The 15,878-nt window shown below is 30.3% G+C and overlaps 1 long non-coding RNA gene across 1 annotated transcript in view; it reads right to left on the bottom strand.

The window, feature by feature from the left end:
- Positions 1–1,244: 1,244 nt before the first annotated feature.
- The window catches only part of LOC118187685 (uncharacterized), a 210,221-nt gene continuing 195,587 nt past the window's right edge, over positions 1,245–15,878 (bottom strand). The window contains exons 4-5 of the long non-coding RNA XR_004758001.2: positions 13,269–13,304; positions 1,245–1,585 (exon numbers count right to left, since the gene is read on the bottom strand). This is a non-coding gene — a long non-coding RNA (uncharacterized LOC118187685). The remainder of the gene's footprint in view (positions 1,586–13,268; positions 13,305–15,878) is intronic.

The following is a 15,878-nucleotide window of genomic DNA, read 5'->3' as shown; positions in this document are numbered from 1 at the left end:
TTAATTAACCTCAATCTACTAACAGCGGATGGGAACTAATTATAAACTTCTAGATAGCCGAATATACAAATTCTATGTCTCACATTTTTAAAATACCATTTTACGAAAGTTCACTTAACATTTCGTAATAAGTAATTATTTGTGATTAATGATAGTTAAGTTAAATCTATATATCTAACACCAATATATAGGGTGTCAATACACCCTGCTACTGTGGGCACACTGTAAGAGGTAGAGCTGCTGTAAATTTTGTGTTGTTTGTGCATGAAACTATATGACACAAATGTATGATTATATATTTATTTATAATTGATAAATTATGAAGCAAATATATGATAAATATACAATTGTGATGTTTGACCAAAGAATCTTTGACATGTATAAAAATTTTTCCTAAAAATCAGTTTTGGTTTAATATACACACAATGTGAGGGTGTGCGGATCCGAAAATCCTGATGTCATAAGAAGGAAGTTTGAAACTTGCTTGTGAAAGTATGACTAGCATCAAAAGTAAAAATTGTTCCATTCCTAAACAGTTCCAAGTTGTTCAGGGATTCTGTACAGATCCTGTATAATTAAGAATTTGTGTGTTTATATCAGGGTTAGTATAATAGCACAAAAAAGTTTCATTTGACAGCAGGAAAGTCGTGCGCCACTTCTAGGATAACCAGATAAAAAGGCACTAACCTAACGTGCCGAATTGGATATCCGTTATACTGAGAGGCCAATGTAGAATACTAGGTACACATACTAATAATGGCATCGGTTCTAACAGATGCGTTCAATGAACAGCACTATCAGCTTATAGTGTTGATTCAACACCTCAAAAAGAGTGTTACTGTTTTCACTATCGCAATTGGCTTATTTTAGGAGTTAAATTGGAATCGGAATATGAAAATCAGGTATCAGTTTTTAATGATATTTTACTTTCAAAATATATTTTGGGTAAAAAATGAAAGCATTTTTGAGTTTTGAAATTTTTTATTTCAAAACTTTATATAGTTTTGAAATATGTTTGAAATACCTTTTTGGTTATAGACTTTAATCTGAGGCTTCCAGAGAGTAATATTTTTTAAACTGTTTTTTACATACCAGTTAATATATAGAATAGCCTAGCCTTCAAATAGAAATAATTTGATCAGTTTTTGTACTTTTAAATGAATCAAATCCCCTACGCAATTAATTTTGAATTTCGTTCCATGTATTTTTGTATAAAATCGTAGAAGTAAGAAATAAAATTCAAGTTACCATAACGAAATTCTCAGTTTATTTACAATAATCAAAATATAATATAAATAAGCATTAAACAATGTATGCACAAAATAAATAAAATCAAAATATAAAGAAAAATTTACACCAAATGAACAATAGATTATGAAGATGCATGCAAAAGATGTAGAGAAGAGAAGAAGTTTTCTGCCCATATCTATGTTCCAGAAGGGTGCATTTACAAACGCGCATGTGCGGACTATGTACAATGCATCTCTGGAACGGAGATACGAGAGAATATTGTGTACAAAGCCCACAGCCTTAAATCCATCGCCATGCAAAAAGGTTTCCGCACCAATTCCAAAATCATGCAAAGCTATAAGAGTAAGGAAAATAAAAAAAAAATTTAGCGTTTTCTAATAACGGCTAAGTTAAAAAAGCATAATAAAAATAGCATTATTTTTAAAACGCATCTGAGTAAATCGGAATGTTAGGTCAATAAAATATTAGACTGATGAAAAAATTGAACACTAAAAGCTCTTAAATGAGTGTTAAAATGACTGACAATTCACAAATTAACGACTTTTAACGTCTCAATGGCTTAATTCTTGAGTCACCACGAAATATTAATGGCAGAACATAAAACGTTCAAATGCCAATTGCCCCTCCCTCCTTCGTTTGCTACCTTCTGAAGGCGTAAAGACTCTGCATGTTACACTAATGATAATATTTAGCTGAAAATGAAGAACTGAAGAAATAATTTCACTTAAATTCAGTACAAAACAATAAGACTGCAGCAAGAAATTACCAGTCCTTCAAACTAAGTACGTAGGCAAGAATATATCATGTCTGTATATGCAAATCGATTAAATACTGAATCAATATTAGCATAAATTGCTGTTAAGATTTACATGGATGTTTAAAGTCTAAGACTAAAATTTTCAGCAAGTATGTATAATGTGCGAACTTTGTAACCAATTCCGGAAGAGTTTCAATGTCTCCAAAAATACTAATAGATAGGCTAATAGCTTTCAAAAAATAAGTAATCAGAAAAGCATTTAAAAATTAAAACAGATACATGAAATGGTTTTAAATCTCTAAACATGGTAAGATATTTCTCCAAATCCAATTAAAACAAGTGAAAATTACATACATCGTTTACTTAACATGAAACAGATACTAGCATACGAAGATGGTTAAAAAATAGTAAAAGCAGACACTCGGTATCAAAAGCTCTACAGTCATTATTCGCCATATCCTCTTTTTTTTAAGATCAAGAGGAGTCTATACAGGAGCATAAAGAAAGTAAAGGTGATAAAGACGAAACAGCAAAGGCCTATACAGAAAAAATGCTAAGATCATAGACCGTTAAACTAACTTTGAAATTCATGATATCTTAGCTTTGTGTAACGTTTACCTGAAATACTAATAGCACGGTCCTCAAAACAGGAACTATAATAAATGTTTTCCCAAAGAATTATTATTAATATTGTAAGTAAATTTTAATTAAACAACACACAGTATATCGGCCATTCACAGCCATGAAAAAATCCATTTTTCGTGATTACTTGAACATTAATTTACAACCATTCCATCTCTAGTAATGGTAAGATATGCACAGTCAGACTTTTGTTGCACGACTTGTGTTAATATATTATATCACAAATAAATGCAATAAAATAGAGCTGTAAGCTGTTTACAGGTAAGCCGAACAAAAAACGCTGCTTTTCTTCTAGGTGCTGAAATTTCAATGTTCATACACAAAACATATACATTAATAGAAATGGAACTTTGATAAATTACATTACATAAAAGACAGTTTCTCTGTAATGTAATCTGCAGTTTATGCAGGAGCTCTTTTATTATTTTTCAATTACTATTACTGCTGTTATTATTATCATTATTAATTAGACTTGAGCAATTAGTTTTGCTTCAGTTTTATCTTTGCATATTTAACATTATCAAACATTCAATTAATTTCGCCTTTAATTTTAAGTTGTCTTAAATTTGTTTCAGTTAACAGCTAAATGACAGAAGGAAACGAAAAAAGGCCTTATGATATCCTTCAAAAAATATTACAGACATGTTTAAATGTTTTATAAGATCAATTATTAAATCTGAAAAGAGACGTATCATTACTCAAAAATTTCAAAAATATTTTACGAAATTAGTCTATGTTTACTTCGAAAGGTAGGAAATATTTAGATTTTGAAGGAATTTGCTTTAGTTAAAATAAATTTCACAATTTGTCCCGTGGAAAAATTATGCCAAATGATAGAAAAGAAGGAATTGTTATGTAGCATGTTGTTTCTACGGTCAACAAGTTGGTTACTCACTGAAGACTTTTTTTTTTTTTTTTTTAACGCTGAGTTCCCATAGTAAGAAAACTATAATACCACAGATTCCGAACAATATGGTATTCTAAGGATCACGGTTTTACCTGTACATAAGCGCTAAAAGCAGACAACACTCCAACAGTCTCCGTAATTTCAAGGTTACTGATACACGACGTCAGCCTCGTTGGCATAGTAACGCAGGGGCTTAGTTGTTTTGCGAACGTTCGTAGAAACCTTTAGAAAGCGTTGAGGATTGCAATAAACATTTGAGAAATAACATGTTAAACAGTTTAGTTAGAAGACAGATAGCGGAGGGACTATTAAGGATCGGTAATCCCTCACAACACAGTTTGGCAAATTCATAGGCAAGTGTTTTCAAAACAAGCACGTTAGGTTATTTAAAGGTTTTGGAATAGATTTTAGTATAAATTAATGAATAAAATAACCTTGCCTAATTATACAAAATATTTAACTTTCAAAATATTATTTCCTGCCTACAATGGTATTTATACAAATTTCCCTCACTAAAAAATGCTTTATTTCAAATTTCTACTTAAAAAAAAACTGGATCTTCTAAAAATATTTTTATATAACACTAAAAAGTAAGTTATTACAATTAATACTGAAAAGACAAGCAATATTTTCTAAACCATGATTGCCAACGAATGTGATTATGTCAGTTTGTGATTAAATATACAACCTGCAACTGCGGTTTTATTAGTAATTTAATAAATATGTTTTGTGATATACTGCGGATATAAGTGCAAAAAATATTATTATGTGGAACTATCGGAAGATTTCGCATGACAAGTAATAAATACACCCATTACAATTACTACGTTTTATCATATGTAAAGTTCTTAAGCGATAGATGATGGATAAAAATGGTAATGAATAAGATCCATGGTTAATAAATACACATGTTCATTAATATTTATTAAACTGAATACAAACATACACACACACACATATATATGGAGATTTGATATTTTGTAATCAGTAAACTCCTTGTAAAGCTTACTTGTATACATAATTTCATGGGAAGCGATTCTTTTACTAATAGACCTATTTAATTAAAAAAAAGACGCTATAAGCCAATGTGTGAACTCGCTAATCATACTATAGAAATTATCCTGTGAAGTATGATCTTATAAAAGCCAACGTAGCATGATCGTATAACAGCGAGTGTAGTACGAAGATTATTTACTGTTGAATAACTATTTTTCTATTTCCTTAACTCTGGCCAGAATTCAGTTTTAAAAATTTTAATCTGCTAATATAGTCGCGGCCATCTTAACCATTTTCTTCCGAGACCTCCACATTTTCATTCGCCAAAAAATAGATTCCAGAAGACTACTGAAGCAATCCTGATCATTATAGCAAATACTTTTGTTCTATTAACAAAGACCAAACATAAGTATTCTTAAATCTGAAATTTATGCGCAAAGTTTGGCAAGAAATTTCTCCATAAATAGAAGTATAGTTTTGATAGTTAAAATGGTCTCACCAATAAGGATTTTATCGAAGATTTTTAGGCAAAAATGGCTGCTACCACCAGTATAACCTTACTCAACTATAAGGAAGAAGGTCATTCCAAAATTTCAGCCGCCATTTTGCATAAAATTTCTTTTGGCTAGAAATGGCCTTATTTTTGTGCTCTTAAGCACTATTTAATCATTTAAATAATTTCTTAGAAAACTGCAGTTCCACAGTCAATAAAATTTGAAAAATACAAAATTTAATTGCTTAATTTTGTATTTAGCTGTAACAATGACGAAAATTTCATCTACAATTTTTTCACTTGCATTTCATTCTAATTAACTTCAATTATTATCAATTACTTAATGTAAACAAGCTTAAAATTTCGAATACTGATTTGACGTACGGGTATTTTTCTGGGTTATTTGAGTAGTTATTCGCTGTGAGATGTATAATAAAAAATTTTTAAATGTTCTCTCAAGTCTCTTTAGTCTAGAAAAAGTCTCTTTAGTCTCTCTTTAGTCTAGAAAGAAACGTTTAATTAGTATTTCCTAATTCACCTGCATGGCAGAAAGAGAAATCAAATAATTAGCCGAGAATGACGACCGTGAAATGACAAATGAAGTATTGGTTGGTCTTTTAACACCAGCCGATGGCGAAAGCTGCTATAGTGAAGACGACAAACAGTCTTTAACATACAAAAAGTTAAACTAATATTAATTAAAAAAGGCAGGAAATGTCTAAATAATATTAGATAAAAACGCACAGGAACTGTCTGATTTTGTAAAGAAGATTGTTCCAAATGAAAAAAGAGAGAGAGATTGAAAAACTCTGCATTCCTTACCTTAAAACTTTATATGACTTCTGTCAGACAGTGTCCCAAGCAAAAATCAACAGCTATTTAAAAAAATTTTTTCATGTACCTCCTACTTATTAAGACGTAATAGAAATCCTTTCAATAACATTTGTTCCATTTTCCCTGTGAATTTAAATAATACTAAGGTTTGTTTAAATTATATACACTTCGTGAGTTTGAATTTGTATCCAATCCCTTTTTTCCCATATTTAATTACAAAGAAAGCGATTTGCCATATGCGCAATGTGTCATTCATGAAACTCTCGTGTTCGGCAAAGACTTACTTTACAGAAAAATTTGATAGAATTGTAAAAACTATATTGATTAACAATAATTTTATTATTATTGATCAATACAACATTTGTTTTTAACTAGTTGAAGCTTTTTTTTTCCCAATCGACAACACTGACTTGGGCATTTTGTAAAAAGAAAAAAAAAGGGGGGGGGAGCTTTTGGAACACTTTAATAAAAAAACTTATTGGCTTGATTCTTTTAAAAAAGAAACTAAAAATATGTGAAAATACCGAGGAAGAAAATTTTTATGACAAAATCTGGAGAGAGAGGGAAAGATTATGTTCTTGATTTCTGATATTTTCAGTATCTCAATTTATTAAATGAGTACGTTTTGGTTTTGATTTTTAAAGAAATGGCAGGAGATTCTTATTTCACAGTTATATCACGCAAGTAAAAGAAGCACAGTTTGATGAGTTTTGCATTCTGCGTATTCTGTTGTTTCAATTCCAACCAAAAGCTGACCAAAACGAAGTTTACTTTTTACGAAACGTTTGCTGGTTGAGATAAGTTCTACACCTGCACTCTCACCTGGCATTCCGTTTACCGTTTGTAAAGAGAAAAATTGAAGGAAAAGAAAATTATGATTCATTGAACAGATAATCATTTCATACGCATGGCAGGAAGCAATGCAACGAGGGAGAGTTATTTTTAATCGGTTTTTTTAAAGTTAATCGAACATTTAATTACGTATATCGAATGTATATCAGTATTCTTGCTCCTATATAATCTAATATTCATCAAATTCACTAAAATGATACAATAATGATACAATACTCTAAACATGATGACAGTTTTCTTAATTATCACTGCAAGTAATTGAAATCAGAAATTACTTTTTTACATTCAAGATGAAACCTAAAAATTTACTTCTAAAATTTTATTCTAATACGCTTTAAACATTATCCTACCGCTTAACAGTTATACTGCATTTGAGAAAAAGTTCCAAACAATAATAATAAAAAATTTCCCCTGAAATGAAATTTTATGGATTCTTTTCTCTTTGAAAAGCTAAAACTAGCAAGGATTCCTGAATCATTATTCAATCTTATTTCAAGGTAATCGTGACCAAACACGTGGAACTCAAATGAATGCTTCCCACACAATTACCTAATAAAACTTTTATGTTAATAACTTGGTAAGATGTTGCATTCTAAAGCTTCTTTTCAAATATTACCTTTACATTTAATACGTACTTACATTTCAACAGAAAATGTTTTAATGTACATGTGTACTGAATAATCATGTTTTAGAGAAGCATTATAATTCTGGAAAGCGTAAAATAAGGAATATTACTGTCTCTTAATGTAACTAATTACTAGGATTAAATTTTGACAATTAATTACAAAATTAATTTATGAAATTGTCAATATTTTATTGTATTCATAGAATTAAATATATACCATGATAACTAATTACTGATTCAATAACTATTACAAGTTAAAGCTTACGCACACAAAACTGCAAGAACATTTTGAGGATATATTCCTTATCTGCTATTTCCTGTTATTAAATAGCAATCATATTTAAAACATTCATTTGTGTATTTCAAAACGCAATAACGACGTCTGCCTTTCAAATGATGTTCAAACAGTTCACACACATAAATGCATAAACTATTCTCCATTAAACAGAATTCAAAATTATATTTGGTGAAAAGTATATTTTTTATGTTCTGGAAACAAGGAAGTATTCTCAGCATTTATCAATATATAAATATTAAAAGAAATTTTCTTGCGTTTTATTAAAACAATAAAAAATTCTTGAAAAATAAAAGATGATCAAAATAATTAATAAAAAAATCTTTAAACTTCTTCTCATATTTAAAACGTTATCAAGACTATAATACCATTTTAAGGTTACTAAACAATATAAATCTTCAGAATATTCAGCAAGAAATTAGACTTCCTAAGTTTTAAAAATTACTGAAACTTTAATTTACATTGGAGCTATTGAATAACGTAAATCTGTAAATCATTCAATGAATTAAAAAAATTCGAACTGAACTGATACATTTTAAAAGTTACCGAAACTGTTAAATCTTTTGAGGCTATAGAACGTTAAAAGTCTTCACAATATTCGAAGCATTTTTAAAAAATTTATGAGTTTAAATATTTTGAAAATTAACCAACACTGTTCAAGTAATCGTCCATCTAGCAAACAATGTAAATATTCCTAACAGCCAAATACATGCATCTTGAAATATGTCCAAGAAATTACATCACTGTATTAACAATTGACAAAGTCTTAACTATTTGGTTTCCTATTTTAGAGTTTTACAGATTACTACGCACAGTATCCGGCAAAATGAATCTCCAATTTAAATGGCATTCTCGAATAATTAGAATTTAAGAATTTTATAAATGATCCAAATGTTAAATTTTGAGGGTAACAAATTTTAAGACACTCTGCCCAGTTTGAAACAATTGAGATTTTAATTTTGGAAAAGCAACAATCAATATATCGGATGTTTACAATACAAACTACATTTAACAGTAATTTTTCTTTTTTCTCCACTTAATATTTTGTGACCTAGAGAGAGAAAAATATCATTAAAAACTCAATTCGAATTCTTCCCCCCCCCCCCAACATTTACACATGGGCCATTCATAATTAAATGCAGGCAGGGATACGAGGAAAATCTAATCATCACTGTATTAATAAAAACAAAATACAAAAAGACAGGAAGTAGGAAGGAAAGGAATAAAAAAGTTGGAGGACAAAAACATAAATACACTCACCTTGAGGAGAAAAAGAGTTGAGCCAGCTGCTATGACGTCACACAATCGTGTAGGTTGTGATGACGTAAGCGTTGACGTCACACGAGCTCCACTGAGATACCACCAGCTGTGTTCACAGAAGCTAAAACACTTGTGAACGCAGGGAGGTACTCGGCAGAGCACGAGTTTTTTCCAGTTAAATCGCCAAAAATTTCAATTTCTAAAGTTTTCTTTTCTTTATGTAAACATTACATAAACATTGATTCTACTTACTTTTGTATATCAAGAACACGAACATTAATTTAAAACTCCTGGTAAATATCGAATCATGTAGTTAGCAACACAGATAAAATCTTTCGAGGATCAAATATGTTTAGAAAGTGAATCGAATCGGACTTAGCGGTTTTAATCCCTTTCTCAGGTTAAAAAACATTTAGAAATGTTATTTAAAGAAAATGCATCATTATTTAGCAACAATACTGGAACAAGAAGCAATTTACTCAAGAAATGCTGTATACTAAAGTATCAAACCGGATCTTGTCCTTGTCATTCGACATTAACATTTATTATTCGCAAATGCTAATTTGTTTTAACTGTAATAAATCAATTGTAATTTTAATACTGAAGGAAATAATAATTATTTTTTAAGAGTTCAAACCATTTCAGGTAGTTATTGTAAAAATCATAGAAACCCAAAATAATCACAATTATTATATATTTAAACTATACCTGCTTCAAAGAAAAGCTAAAAAAATAAAGCTTTCGCTAAGAAAATAATAATTTTTTTTGCAATATTGATCTTTAATTTACCAGCCATATTTTCCGTTGTATCATTACATATTAAGCAATACATATACTATATTGTAATTAGCATTAAAAGATATTTTATGTTAAATTTTTCCGACAAAAATAATGTTTTCAAATAAATAATTAGAAAGAGCAATTAATCCAATATTATTAACTCCTGTTTTTATGTTCGTTCTCTCCTGGAGGTAAGACTAAGTAATAAAAGTCAATGACTTAAAATAATATTGGAACAAACAGCGTTTTTAAATAATCTGAGGATACTAGAAACATCACTGGAATTATATAGCGCTTTACTTTTTTATTTACTCTTACCAAGAATATTGATTTGATTAAAAAATTATTTTGAATGTAGTTAACATTAATTTTCTTACATAATCGGATGAAAGTATTAAGCGGTTCACATATTTACACTGACTGCCCTTAACACAATTTATATTCAGAATCTGTTTTTCTTCTGAATTAATTGCTGATAAAGTAGTTTGCAAATTTGTTTTTAGAAACACAAATACATACCGTTAATAGCTAACTATATTTGATAAAATAATATCTTCAACATGGGTTATTTGCAGAGAATTAATAATTAGTTTTATAGATAATGAGAAAACAGTTTTATGAATGCTGATGCTACGACGAAAACAAATGCCTACTGCATTTATGAACAAGGTCAACAACAACATAACATCCAAGAATGGACATTCCTGTCACATAATGCGATCTTAGCCGATAAGGAATAACATTCAACCTACGAAACAATTTACGATGGCGTTCGAATACTTAAAGAAAATTACATTAAAAAAAAATGGAAAAAAAACCCTTACATGACCTTCGGCAAGTTGCGTATTACAAGGGAACGTGAATTAAACGAGTTATGTACCTCACAATTAAAAGAAATCTTAACGGATAAGGGCAGGTGGTATTTCCCTGGAGCAATCGTCATGTTTCACTTTCTAAAGGTTAAAAATAGCATACGATTATTGATTGTTAAATATGAAACCTAATTTCTATTAAGGAAATAGGGAATTGCGGTTAACTTACCACTAGGAAAATAAAAGTACCTCATTCTTAGAATGAACACATTTTTAGAAAGCGGAAATTGCACAAAAGGGTGCAAATTAATTTATTTGCTATGCCTTTGTAATGCTTAAAAATAGCATACGATTATTGATTGTTAAATATTAAGCCTAATTAGTATATGGGAATAGGGAATTGTGGTTATCTTACCATTAGCAAAATAGAAATACCTCATTCCCAGAAAAAACACATTTTTAGAAAGCGGAAATTGCACAAAAGGATGTAAATTAATTTAAATGTCAAGAAATGCAATTGATTCCTTATTTCTAAAAACAGACAACCTTCTGAGACACTAAAATTCCAATTATTCAAACTCCAAATATCAGAAAATAAAATTATTTATATCAATATTACTTTTTTCTGGCCACGTAATTCTAGTTTGTTGACAATTATTTACGCGTTCTTAATGATATAAAATGATAACAGTGCAGAGTCCTAAGTTATTAAATGAATTCATACGAATGAGTACAATGCATTGTAAAGTTTTGTTTAGTTTATCAGCCAGTCAGTTAGCTTATGTTAATTAGCTTTCCTGTCCTTCTCGTTCCTCCATTTTCCTGCCAGAATGCAAATTACTAGCTCGCCTGTATTCAAATGGGGTAGAAGGGGAACACTATTTAAAGGAAGGTTTTAGAAGGTAGAATTAAAGCGTGTTCTGCTTGATGAAGACCACACTGCTAATTTGATTCCCTTGACAGCAGTTTCTGCGGTGTTGCGTTATTCTAGCTTTTAGGCTTGTCACGCCGACTTTAGGTCAGAGCCAACTCGCGCGTTCTCTAATTGTGTAGCTGTTATGCTAAGTTAAATTTACTTAGCTAAATTAATTTCCTTATTTTCATTCAAGACAAAAATGCTGGCTTTTGTAAGCACTAGTGGTGCCTTCAGTTAACATTTAATTGAGTTAAATAAAAGGGTCCTTTACACACTTTCGTAGTTTCTGTCATACCTTAAACACAGTGATAATTCAAAACCATACTTTCCGAATATCGGAATAGCCATGATTCCGGTCTAGATATCTGAAGCTGTAAAGTATTTTCAGAAATGTTACTAATTCAGTCTTGGGCAATAAAATTTACACATTCTCTAAGAAATTCCCCCATTGTAAAGCTAACCAATCACTACAATTACTCAAAATTATGAAAGTAGATCTTAATGACTAATGTTAAATAATTATAGATTCAATGTTATTCTTAATATTAACCAATAATTTGCTTACTAAAATAACAGAAGACTTTTGTTCTAAACAGGAAACGAAAACAAAGTGCCTAAAATAGTACAAAAATCGCTCACTCCTATAAAATATGTACATGAAGAAGTAGATAGATACGCAGAACGTAGGACGAGGAACCTAGGGCCAGAGATCTGTTTGGCTGCAGTACGTTTATTTAAATTTAATATATTGCATTTTATCTAGTAATAGTCTGAAACGAAATTTGTACTTTACCTTTTCAACTGTAAGTTCTATATGCATATTTAACATGGAAAATTATAAAATTACATCTATATTTAATATGCAAAAGCTAAGATAAAGCTTAAATCAGATTTATAAACTTAAGATACCTTGTATAAGACTCAAGTTACAAGCTTAGTAGAAAGCAGAAACAATGGTTGAGATTTTAGACACAGAGAATATCCATCAAAATGAAATCCTAAAATGGTTGGGATTGTTTTTCAAACTAGAAGACTTTAAAGCTACCAACGTTACTGGTTTTAGTCTTAATTCTCTAAAATTTAAAATTTTGTTTTCATAAATATCAAAGTTCGTATAATTTTTAGACGAATTGCATAGTACTTACAGAAATATTTCACCTAATTTTTTTGTACTAAATATTAAATTTGATAACTTTTTATTCTTCACTACCTTCCGACATAGTAATTTCCAAGACAATAAAAAATAAAACCTTTTGTAGTACCAGAAGAGGTATTTTATTCCATTCCTCTGGAACAGCTTTCCGAAGTCCAAGGAGGGATCTGGGTTGACGTTTAAACAATCCGATTTTTAAAAGTCCAAAAGTGCAAAAATTCGCGGGTGGTACATCAGGAGATTTAGTAGGAATATCAGTGAAGGGATATTCCTACTTGATACCCGTTTCTTGTTCCATTTTTTACAGAACCGGAAAAGAGCTCAGAAATTCTCTCTCAGTAGAGCGTGTTAAACATGCCTGTTAGGTTTAATTAAAGAACAACTCGGTTATTTACCGTTGTACAACTTCGGCTAAAAGTTAGCTACTTAAAATTAGTTTAGTTTCTTATTTTCTACTTTATGTTAGTGCCCAAGTGGAGGTTTTCCTGTAAGCCCGACAGAAGTCATCTGTTAGAATTTCTTTGAGTGAATAAAAGGGCATTTTAACCCTTCTTTGAAGTTCTATTTTGTAGCTGTAATAAGACCATCGAATAGTCGCTAGACATTTCCTTAAGGTTCTAGTTGCTAAGGTCACGTAAATTAGCTAGAACTTTATAACATTCATTTTTAAAGAGCTTAATACAAAACCTACTTACCAAGATTAAATTTTGTCAGAAATCTTCAACAGAACCCTATAAAAGATAATAATCAGTTAGTCAAATCCAGGCTTAAAAACTACTAACATAAATAATTTTAACAGAAACTTATGTATACAAATAATTAAATCCACAATACAAGCAGTCTGAAATTTAGGAATGTATAAAAGAGTAAACTATGAAAAAAACAATCAAAATCGATTTTCTAATCGCTTCATTAAATTTCTTGCATCTAGTTAAAAAAATAAATAAATAAAAACTTCCGATTCATAATACTAAAAAGCTTCAAGTTAATATAATAAAATACTTAGCGCCTCCCTCCTTAATTAATCTCTCGATTAATATTGTAAGGAATCATCAAATTCCCACCCCCTGCTCGTCTCATATCCGAGTGGTCAGCACCATCCGCTTTTAACTGGAAGATCTATAGTTAAATTTCTGCCAAGATCAGAATCGGGTTTTCACGATTTTTGCTTTTTAAAAAAAAATCCACAGCGGTGCCCGAACTACAAATGCAATGGATGATGAACCACATGGGTTTAATGCCTCTTCCCAGTCGGTCTTTTAAGTGGATGAGATCTCATTTTGCGTAGTTAAGTATAATACTTTGCACGGCTAACTATTAATTGCAGGGTTTGTGGTTCGGATCTTCGTAAATGTAGAGTTGCATTTCACGTTTTTCCAAGCGACTCCACGGCACCCCCCCCGAAAAAAAACTAACAGTCTCTAAAACATTACTAGTTAGTAACAAAAAATGAATTAATTACTCATATCTGAGAAAATTGAAATAAATAATATTAATATCTTTAATTAATTAATTAAAAAATAAAAAAATTAAAGCATTAAGCCTCATTTCATTTCAACATAATTTAGTACTACTTAGTACAAGTTAGTTCTCTTCCAGATAAAGAATTTCAGATTCTGGAATCGAAAATAGTGTATACAAAACGTGCTTTTTAAAGGCTTGCTACAATTAAAATTTTCTGTCTTCAATATTAAACGTAATTAAAATTTTACATTCAGTTGCTTTTAACAGTTTTTAGATTTCCAGCTTTTACAACATATATTATTTTAAGCTCCGCGCATTTGCTGATAATAGTTCAAATAATCTGCACCTGCACACTGATCAAACCTACAGGGCCGTGTCACAGGTCAAAGAGAGCAAGAATGTAGGTCGTTTTTAAGTTTTAAATCAAGTAAATTCAAGGTTCTTACAGGAAAAATCAACGTAAAATTAAATAAACGTTCTAAATTCTTTTTACTCTCAACAAACAATTAATTACTTGAAGTAATCGGAACTAAAAATACAAAAGTAAGTGAAAAATAAAGCATTTAAAACAGACTTAAGAACCCTAAAAGAGAAATCTTTTGTCAAGTCTCTCTAATTTATTAATTAAAATACTCTAGGTAAATTCAAGGTTATCTCTCACAAGCTGTCGAAGTCGATTGTTCCAAATCCTTGTCTAAATAAACCGTTAATTACGCGCTGCCGGAGGGAAAAAATTCAAGGTCTAGATAATTTCCTTATCCATGCTTTATTCATGCTGTTAAAGAAAACGTTACAAAAGGAGAAAAAATGACTGCGTAATCATTAATATCTCTATTAGCGACCAGAACTTTAAAACTACGGATTACAGACAAAGACTGAGGGAATAAATCTCTTAAATAGAAAATAGAAATCATTTCCGTATGTTATTTTTTAAAAATATTTATGATTATTTGCAGAGAAACTGTGTGCAGTTCGCAGTTTTAAACTCAATATAATTCTATAAACGTTCTTGAATGATAGAACACATTTCAGAGGATCACAGCCAAAATAAATAGTAGCGTTTCAAACTAATTTATAGAAAAATATTTTTTTAATACAAACAGAGAAGAAATCTCGGGAAAAAAATACCGAAATACAGGATGGCGCATACCATATCTACCAATTTTGAATAACAGCAGAAAGTTGGTGAGCGCTGATAGCAATTCTATATAATTCTGAAGTAACTGCATACATATTGGCATTTAAGGCGTGATATTAATACAGATATCAGTGACCTTAAAATTAATATAATTTTCTGCTTGGATGCACTGTTTAAGCCGATATGGGACAGCTTTCAAAACATATCTCAACAAGTCCTTTGGAATAGAATATATTTTCATTTTTGTCTCTACCTATCTGGACATGTTCATCGGAGTACACCTACCAGTACTTGCGTTTGCGGTTGTAGCGTCCTGTTGGAATCAAATTTTATCAGTCAGAACCAACATGTCCACCAATCTGTCCTATAATTCTAGATAATATATAATAATATTCAGTATCCGCTGAGCGTCGGGAATCCAGATTGTTTGACTGAAGGCTTCCACTGACGCAATATGCTAATATACCGGCCACTGGTCTATGGTATACCTAATTGGCTAACTTGTTAGCCACACATGCAACCTGGACAGAGTTTACCCCTAAAACTGATTGACAAAATATGTGCCACTGGGTATCATCTCATAGCAAGATTTATCTTTCTCTAACTGTTTATCCTACCAGCTCCTCCTTTCATAATTTTGTCAGAATGTTTAAATGCTTTCATATTACCGTTATAATGCTATATAAAATAATTAGCAAGCGTT

Source organism: Stegodyphus dumicola, chromosome 1 (assembly GCF_044657685.1).
Source record: "Stegodyphus dumicola isolate Sdum_Otavi_A_Nest chromosome 1, ASM4465768v1".
Classification (NCBI taxonomy): domain Eukaryota; kingdom Metazoa; phylum Arthropoda; class Arachnida; order Araneae; family Eresidae; genus Stegodyphus; species Stegodyphus dumicola.
This window is presented reverse-complemented; position numbering and strand designations above follow the sequence as displayed.